The sequence below is a fragment of the Pezoporus wallicus genome, unplaced genomic scaffold, assembly GCF_028554395.1.
Source record: "Pezoporus wallicus isolate ANWC-B61680 ecotype Strahan unplaced genomic scaffold, APGP_CSIRO_Pwel_v1 contig_4684, whole genome shotgun sequence".
NCBI classification, from domain to species: Eukaryota; Metazoa; Chordata; class Aves; order Psittaciformes; family Psittacidae; genus Pezoporus; species Pezoporus wallicus.
Window position 1 is genome coordinate 2,825,266 of NW_026637499.1, and position 9,282 is coordinate 2,834,547.

The 9,282-nt window shown below is 61.7% G+C and overlaps 1 protein-coding gene across 1 annotated transcript in view; it reads right to left on the reverse strand.

Annotated features, from left to right (window-relative positions):
* COQ4 (coenzyme Q4) overlaps positions 1-9,282 on the reverse strand; it is a 53,952-nt gene that overhangs the window by 3,421 nt on the left and 41,249 nt on the right. The gene's annotated exons all lie outside the window — the stretch shown is intronic.

The following is a 9,282-nucleotide window of genomic DNA, read 5'->3' on the forward strand; positions in this document are numbered from 1 at the left end:
TGGGGACCTGTGGGAAGACCCCAGCTGGGTGCAACAGGCGGGTGATGGAGGATGCAGCAGCACCTGAAAGAAACAACAGAGAGAGTGGGGGGACACGGGGAGCCCTGCACGGTGTAGGGGGGGGGAAGGACGCTGTTTGCAACGCAGCTCGGACAAGCATTCCAGGGACAGGCTCCATGCCAGGGCCGCTGAGCGCTCCCCGTGGTGCGGGGGAGCTGCGGGAGGGAGCAGGAGCCGGACCCCATCTCTCCCCCGTGCCCGGACCCTCCGTCCCCGGCCGGGGGCAGCCCCGCTCCGCAGGGGAGGGATTAAACCGGGGGATGCCGCGGAGCCCTGGTCCGGCCCCGTCCGGCGGGGACACCCCCTCCGCATCTCCCCACCCCGCTGCGAGGCCCCGCTAAGGCCGCTGCTGCCACCTCCCGGCTCGGTGCGGGGAGACCGGGGCTCGGGAGGCCGGGTCTGAGCCCCGTGTGCCCGCATCCCTCCGTCCCTGCCCCGGTTCATCCCTGCAGCCCCACATCCCCGCATCCTTTAGCCCCTACATCTCTGCATCCCTGTGTCCCCGCATCCCCAAGTCCGTCCATCCCTGGATCCTCTCCTGGGGCTCACAGCCCTGCCCTCCGCCCCTGTGAAAGGCACAGAGGGATTTCAGTGCTGGATTTTCAAGGCCTGGATCCCAGAGAGGCCGAGCAGAGCAGGTCCCAGCCTGCAGGCAGGGATGAAACCCTGCAGAGCCCTTGATACCTGGCATCACACTGGGACAGGAGGGACCCCAGCTTGGATGTGCCCTGGTCCAGGCTGGGGCCAGCCCTGAGATGCTGCTCTGTGAGCAAGAGTAAAACCACTGTGAGCAATTTCTCCTCCTTGTGTGCTCATCCCCACTATCCCCTCCCCAGGGATGCAGCATCCCTGGCCTGGCACGGTTCAGCCACCATTCCTGAGCACACCAACACTCCCTGGCCATGGGCTCGGGAACTGGAGTGGGACAGGACTGCCCTGTCCACAGCTCCACCACCCTGAGGCAGGCAGAGAAAGGAGATGCCACGGCTGACACTGACATGGGGAAACTGAGGTACAGGCAGGCACAACATGTGGTGCAGAGATGGGCTGGGACTGGCTCAGGATGGAGCCTCAGAGCTTGATGTGACCCTGCACAAGCAGCTTTGGCCATGCAATGGAAAGCACCCCACCAGCAAGCTCAGGGAGAAGGGGGATATGGAGGTTACCACTGTGTGGTCCTCGGGGTGACCCTCTCAGCTCAGCATCTTCATCCCATCACTCTGCTAGCACAGGGCTGTGGCAGCCCCATGTCCCAGGAGCAGGGCTGGCAGGCGGGTGGCAGGTCCCCACAGTGCCCACAGTGTCCCCATGGGGCTCCACACACCCATGGTGATTCCTGTAACACAGAGCCAACGATGAGCCCAACAGCATCCCACCTGGAAAAACACCTTCCCATCCCCCTGGAGTCTGCACAGTATTTATAGCAGGATTATTCTTTTTTTTTTACAGGAAAATAATTGCTTTTGGATGCAGGGTTGAGGTTTTGGCCACCTCCTGCCTCTCTCCACCACCTTCTTGGAATTCTCTTTTCAAGCTTCGGAAAGCTCTGGGTTCCTGAAACGCCTTCATTTCTCTGCTTTGAAAGGCTTGGTTGCATAAAGCAAATGTATAAAGATATTTCTCCTGCAGTGATCCTGTGTCTATGTGCATAGCCAGGGGCTGGGACAACTCTTCCAGCCACCAACAACCTTTATTGAGTTTATTTCACAAGAACACGCAATGCGGGGGCTCATCTGTCTGCCCAGGTCCGTGGTGTCCCCAGGGGTCCCCTATTCCCATGCTATGGCACTGCCTGAGTGGCACGGTCCCCTCCAGGCACTGCCCTATCTCATCCAGCATCGCAGCCCCAGTCCAGTCCCCAGGTGGGGAAACTGAGGCACAGAGCCCACAGAGCCCCCCTGGACCCAGTGCCCATAACCCCACTATGCTCCCTGTCCTGCAGCCCCTCATCCCGAGCCATTCCAGCTGTCCCAGCTGTTTTCACCTCCCTCCAGCTGTTGGGTAACTCAGCGCTCCCCTCCCAGCTGTGTTTTCCTTCCAGGTCTCTGCTAAACCCATCGCATCGCAGGCGCCGCGCTGCTTTCCTCCTCATCAGGCTGCTTCCGCAGGCAAGAACTATGGATCTTCCCATCTGGAAAAATCCAGGGGGATTTGGGCCATCCTGGGGGGATTTGGGCCATCCTCGAGGAGATTATGGCCACCGGGGGAGATCTTGGCCCACCCAAGAGGTGCGCTGGCAGAGGAGCCAGAGGCCAGCAGGAGCAGCATCCCCATCCCGGCTGGTGGAGATGGGGACATCCGTGCCACTGTAAATGGGGCAGGGACACGTCACCAGCGCTGGGACCCACTGGGCTGCATCTCCCCTGCTCCTCGGCTCACCGGGGTGTTCCTGGTGGGCTGTGAACATCCTGGAGGGAGAAACCTCCACTGGGATCCCTGCTGGGAGCAGGGAGCTGGGGGATGCAGGATGGTCTGCTCCACTTGCAAGGCATCGCTGCGCTTGTAGCCACCTTCAAGCTAAGCCCTGACCCTCACGGGTGGCACAACCAGCTCGGCACCAGAATGGTCCCTTTTCTCCCCAGGCTGGACCGTATCTGTTGGCATCAGAGCCAGGGGTGCCCAGAGCCAGTGTGACCCAGCTCTGGGTGTCAGAAGGACCCCGGGCACCCTTAGCTCTGGGAGCAAGCAGAGAGGTGCCTCAGGAAGGGGAAACTGAGGCAGGAGCCGGACCCTACACTGGGCATGGGGACACCAGGAACAAGCGGGACAACAGGGACAATTCTCCATCCCAACCGGTGGCAGAGGGGTCCCCCGATGGGATGGATCCTCCCCCAAGAACACTGACCCATGTGCTCCCATCCCCTCCGTGCCTCCCTCCTCTCCCCACAGCGATGCTGACGGTCGGTCCCGGTCCCAACCCAGGGCAGCTGCGACCGAAGACAAAGCTGTCCCCTTCGGCACAATACCCTTCTGTGTCCCCGTCATCCCCCCCCCCAGATGCTGACCACTGGGGTGGGCAGCGGCCTGGCTGGAGGGGCCGTGCCAGGCCCCCGCTGGCAGGGACAATGTTGGCAGTGATGGAGAGTAGGTATTTCAAAGGGTTTTGTTTTCGGGTTGACCCGCTGAGCCTATGTGACCCCGCAGCCCCCCACCCAGCCCTGCTCCTCCGTCCCAATAGCAACCGGCCACATTCCTGACCTCGGGAGAAGGGGGGGGGGAGAGTTTCAAACCTCCCTGGGAAGGAGACAATGGGGGTGTCAGGGCCGTGATTTAGGAGGGGGGGCTCTTTCCATCACAAAGGCGAGACAAAGGCGCTCGGCGCTGGGAAAGGGGCTTCGGCGGCGGCTCAGGAGCAGGGCCGTGGTATTGTGCACGGCCAGCCGGCCTCAGCGCAGGGCAGCCAGGGCCCACCGGGTCCCATTGGGTCCCACTGGGTACCAACTGGGTACCACTGCATCCCACGACTCTCTCCATCCCACCCCCTTCCACAGGCCTCCCATTGAGGACCAGGATCTGGTGGCTTCACGGGTGTCACCATCACCCATGGTGGGAAGGAACAAGTCCCCATCCCCATGTGGGATGGATGGGGCACCCCCAGCTCCCCAAACCCGTGGGGCTGGCCATGGACCAGCCCATCCCAGGGGGCTGTGGGCACCATAGGGCTCAGATCAGGCCCATCCCAGGGGGCAGGCAGCCCCAGAGCTGAGCCCCCCCCCCTGCATCATCCCTCCTGGGGTACTCATGGCCAGGGTCCCCCTCTCAAGTCCCAGGGCCAAAGACCGGGTGAGGGAAGAGCAGCTCCTCTGTGATCCATCAAAGGGGCTTTGTGCACCCCGGGGCCGCCGGCACCCAGCACCACCCGCCACCACCAGCATTGGCACCGCACCACGTCCACCCTACCCTGCACCCCAAAACCCGCTCTTTCCAACTGCCCCACCAACCCTCCTCCTCCATCCCTGGGGGGGGGGGCTCAGCCCCAAACTATGGCAATACCCCCCCCCCCAAAAAAAAAGCCATGAAGTTGCTTAAGCAAACACCCAACTTACAGCGTCCTCCATTGCCGAGCCGAGTGTCCTGGTGCCGAGGGGCTCGGAGCCTGCATGGAGAAGGGATTATATTTACAGGAGGAATGTTTTTCTCCCGGTGCTGGACGCTCGATCCGGAGCTGGAAAGGAAATCATTGGTTTTTCCCTCGCTCCCTCTCCTTGCCCTAATTCTTGTGTTTTTTCCTGGCAGCTGCCGGGAGGAAGGAGCTGGCAAAGGTGATGCTTTTTTGGGAAGCGGGGTTGAAAGAGGCATTCACCACTATGGGAGCCTGGGAAAGAGGAGAGCCAGGGGGAGGGCAGGAGCCTGGTCATGGACCGGCGGCGTGTGAGGATGGTCACTATGAGGATGCTCACTGTATGATGATGACCACTGTATGAGGATGACCACGGTGCCGAAGCTCGGGCCCCAGCTCTGCTCCAGCAGCAGGTGGAGGGGCTCCATCGGGATGCTCCAGGAAGCCAATGACATCATGTTGTGGCTTTTTTTCTGTGTTTTCTCTCCTTTTTTTAACAGGATGAAGTGCAGTTTGCAGCATGGGTCCCCCCAGGACACGCAGGGCTGGGCCAGGGCTTCATTCTCCCCCCCCCCCCCCCCCTCCTTTTTGGGGTCATAAAACTCCATTTCAGTTCCTAACCCACTGATACTGTGCAAGGGGCATCCCCGGCGCCAGCGCCCTGGTGGGGACCCCCCCCTCCCATCCCTATGGCGGGGCAGGATCCATCCGCTCAAGCCGGGATGGCTCCTTTCGCCTCTTCCCCCTTAATTTTGTTTAGAAACTTGTCAGGTTGGTGGATAAAGGAGGTGGAAAGATCAATCCCGGCTTTTCATCAGTGTGGGAAAAAGTATTTCACTAATCCATATTTATTGGTGTAAGGAGCTGCGGAGGGGGGGGGACGGGACGGGGCCGAGGGACCCTAATGGTCAGGAGCAAAGGACAGAAGGGACAGTTTAAGGCTGCCCTTTTCCGAGGGGTCACATGTCACCAAAATCTTTCGGTTGTCTCGGGATTGGTTACATTCTGTTCTCTTTTTTTCTATGGAGGTTGCCAAGCAACTGGCTAAGACCAGCCAAGATATTTTCTTTATTACAAGTGGAGCAGAAAGCAGCAAGGAGGAGAGAGATAGAAAAGAGAAGAAGAAGAAGAAGGGGGGGGGGGGGTTGGTGGTGGTTGTGGTGGTGGAAGCAGGAGAGGAGAAGTTTGGACAATTCACATTTATGGGATCACATAACTTCATTAACTCGGCCGAGATTTGGGAAAGAGACTGCCAAAATATAAAGAGGAGAAGGGGGAGCTTTAGGAATTAAAGGCAGTTAAAAGGCAGGTCCAGGATTAAAACAATGCCAAGTGGAGCGGTGATGGGGGCTTCCCTCTGATGGTTCCTGCTCCCCAAAGAGAGATGAAGGCCCCGGCTGTGCCGCGGCCCCACGCAGGGGCCTTCATTGCTGCGGCTGCTGCTCTTCTCTCTCTGTTTAATGCCGCCTTTCTGTCGATTTCCACACTTAGGGAGCGGGTTCATCGCTGCCAGCGCTGTCGGGGAGGTGCGGGAGCCCTGCGGAGGGAGGTGCCGTGGTGCGGGGCTGGGGACGCGGCTGTGGGGACACCTTCGAGCCTCAGCAGCGAGGGCAAAACCTCCCGTGGCCGGGGATGCGCCGCTGCGGGGGAGCAGCCCCCGCTCACAGCCGCTGCCCCGCTGGTCCCTGCTCACCGGGGGCTGGCACCGTCCCTGGTGTCCCCTGCCCAGGCACTGCTGAGGGCAGGGGCAGGGTTGGGGTCACCCCGCAGCTCCGAGCATCCCTGCGGCTGCGGGAGCTTCTCCCCCAGCACCAATCGCTCCCACCCCCGTACTTGTCCAGACCCTGTGTGAGGGGGGACACGGGCACCCCCTCTGCAGCCCCTCTAACTCCCCGGGCTCCCGGTTCTGCCCAGGGACCCCCGTGACAGCGGTGGGGTGAAGGCAGGGACCAGCGGCAGGCCGGGGATGGGGGGTCCCCGGGCGGGGAGCACCAGGGGATGCCCCCGCTCCCCCGGCCGGAGCCCGGAGCTGCCGGCCCCGCGGGTCCGTCATAATCATTGGGGGAAGACAATGAGCGTTGTTTATCCCCGGCACTTTCCCTGCCGAGGGGGTGCAGGTGAACCCCGACCCCACGGGGGACACCCCACGGCCACCCCCGCCGCAGCACCACCGGCATCCCCAAGGGAGAACCGTGGGTGTGTGAGGAGACCCCATCCCTATCCCTCAAGGGGGGGACCCCATGGACCCCGAGTGGAACCAACCCCGACCCCCCACTGGGCCTGGCGCCCCCCTCGCACCCGAGCAGCGGCCCCGGGAGGGTGCGGGGGCTCCGGGCCAGGCCGGGCCGAGCCGGGCCGGGGTGTGGGGTTTGGGAGCTGTGTCTTTAAGAGATGGCTGGCTCCAGGTTGCAGCTGCTGTTTCTGTGCTATAGAGACAGTGGAGATTCATTACTCCTAAAACACAATGGGCATTTATCACCCCGTGGTGTTATTCAAATCCAGTACCAATTGAAGGTCATCCCCATTCTTTTCTCGCCGGCTCTGCAACACATTTATTGTTGTGCCGTTCAACTAAAAGCCCTGCCCGGCCCCGGCGCAGCCCGCAGAGCCCCGGTGTGCGCATCCCTCCCGGGCGGATTCGGGACCCTCCCGGCTGGATACGGCGTGGAGGAAGAGGGGCAGCGCCGGGGCGGCTCTCGGGGCCCGAGGAGCCGGCAGCAGGTGCAGCCGCGGCCCCGCCGCCGCCGCCGGTGCCCGCCGAGCCGCGGGGACCGCCCGCTCCGCCCCGCGGCACGCACCTTCCGCGCCCCGTGGAAACTCGGAGCCCCGCCGGGGCGCTTCGGGCAGCAGCGGGGCCGCCGCTCGCCCGGCCCCGGCCCCCACGGCTCCCCCCGGGGGGCACCGGCCACGGCTCGGCCCCGCGGCGCAGCGGAGCGGCCGCCGGCAGCGGCGGCGAGGGGGGGAGCGCCGGCAGCGGGCCGGGATTTTCCCTGGCTGGAGAGGGGGGATCTGCTCCCAACTTCGTGGGAGCCGGTCGGTGAGAGGGGGCTGGGGGAGAAGCCTGGATTTTTCTTCTTTTTCCTTTGATTTTGCAATTATTATTATTATTATTATCAATTCCCTCCCCCCCCCCCCCCAGCCGGGCATTTACAAATTCCGGCGATTTTCCAAAGTGCCCGAATTTTGAGGACGATCCGCTTGGAATCGGTCAATTCTCCGCTGCGGGAGGGAGCGGCGGCGGCCGCAGCGCGGGCCCGGGGACTGTGCCCGCATCGCCCCGCCGAGCCCCCGGCACCGAGCGGCGGCCAGCGCGGCCCCGAGCCCCGCGCCCCGGGGCTGCCCGGCGGCTCTGCCCGCTGCTTTCGTTCTCCGTTTTTCTTCCTTTTCCCTTTTTTTCCTCTTTCTTTCCCTTTTATTATCTTTTTTTTTCTTTGATTTTTTTTTAATTTTCCTTTATTATTATTGTTTTTTAATAAGGCCGCTTTTTTTTTTTTTTTCACTATTTCTTTTCCGGAGGGGCAACAAACGAGTTGATAAATTAAACCCCTCGCGGTGCCATCAAATCGAAACCGGGATGCGAAGCGCTGAGGCTGCGCTACAAACTTGTTGAGGCCGGAGCAGCGGCTCCATGGGGCCCGGGGGGCACCAGAGAAGCGGGGGACCGGGGTGATGCTGCGGGCGACGGCGGCAGCCGGCTCGGTGCCCGTGTGTCCTTGTTTTCCAGGCTCCAGCCGGAATCCCCTTTGGAAGATCCCGCGAGCCCGGGATGGGAATCTCCGCTCCTGATTGTCCAAACGCAATTCTTGTGCGATGGAGCCGTACGAACCAAGAATTGTGTCTGGACATCTGTAGCAGAGGTTCCGACTCCACCGGCCGGGCTCCGGGAGGATGCGTTGGGGCGGCAGAGAAAGGACGGAGCCCCCGGGCTCGGGCACGGCAAGGTAACCGGTTATCTGTAAGCCCGGGGAAGCCTTAGCGAGGGTTTCAAGGAAATTAAACAAACACCGGTGGCTTGGGGGATCCGAATGCGTCAAATACCGGCCGGGTCCTCACCGGGACCGGGCAGGGACCGAGGGGCCGGAGCCGAGCGCGGAGCCCCGGCCCTGTGGCTCCAGCCCCGGTTTTCCTCCTGCGATTTATTTATCCATCGCTTTGAAATCGCGGTTTCATTTTATCCAACGTATTTCGGCCCTGGGGCGCGGCGGGGACCCCTCTGCACCGGGACACCCTCATCATCATCATCATCATCATCCGCATCCTCCTCCTGCTGCTGCCGCCGCAGCACCGGCTCACCGCGGGCAAACGGAGGCCGCTCCGGTCTCCGTCGAGCAGGGAACCGTCCCCGCAGCCCGGGTACCGGCGGCGAGCGGCCAGGGCCCGGCTCCCCTGGCCGAGGGATGCGGGGACGGGGCCACACTCAGCGCCCGGGCTGAGAGGGGACCGGGCCGGAGAGAAGCCAAGAAGCTGCGGTGGCCCCGGCGATGGAGAAGACGCTTTCAACGAAGAGAAGGCTTTCCAGAGAGGAAGGCTTTCCATAGAGAGGCTTTCTGGCTCTGCAAGCCAAGCGCCTCGGCTGGGGCTGCCAAGGAAACCCGGGAGGAGGAGGGAAGCATTACAAGATCCGAGCGAAATTTCACCAAGAGCCTATCTAGGACAAAGCTGGAGGCAGAGAATGGCTTAAAAAGGCTTTGATTTATTTTATTTCAGAAACTTTTTGAGTTTTGTGTTACAGGGTTTTGCTGTGCCCCTCTCCCCCCCCTCCCCGGCATCCCTCATCTTCCCATTTCTAGCTATTTTTTTATAGCAGTGATTGGCAGCTTTTACTACAGCAGGAGCTAAGCCATCTGGGTCTACCTGCACCGGCAAGAGGAATAACACCCCCCAAGGATGGAACTGATCCTGTCGTGAACAAACAGCTGGGGGGCACAAGGATGGAGCCTAAGGCAAAACGCGGTGTAGAGCCAGGGCCGGCTGCAGCGCTGGAGACGAACCTGCCTTTTCCTGCTTGGGTTTCAGTCGTTTCAAGCCGTGCTCCATGCAGGTTCGTTATTTTTCAGCCAGCTCCTTCCATCACTTGGAATCTCCCCTGCACTGCCCCGGCCCAGCAAAGCTGAGGGCTGAGAACTCGGGACAGAGAAGAGCCTTTGGCCTGTGAGTGTCAT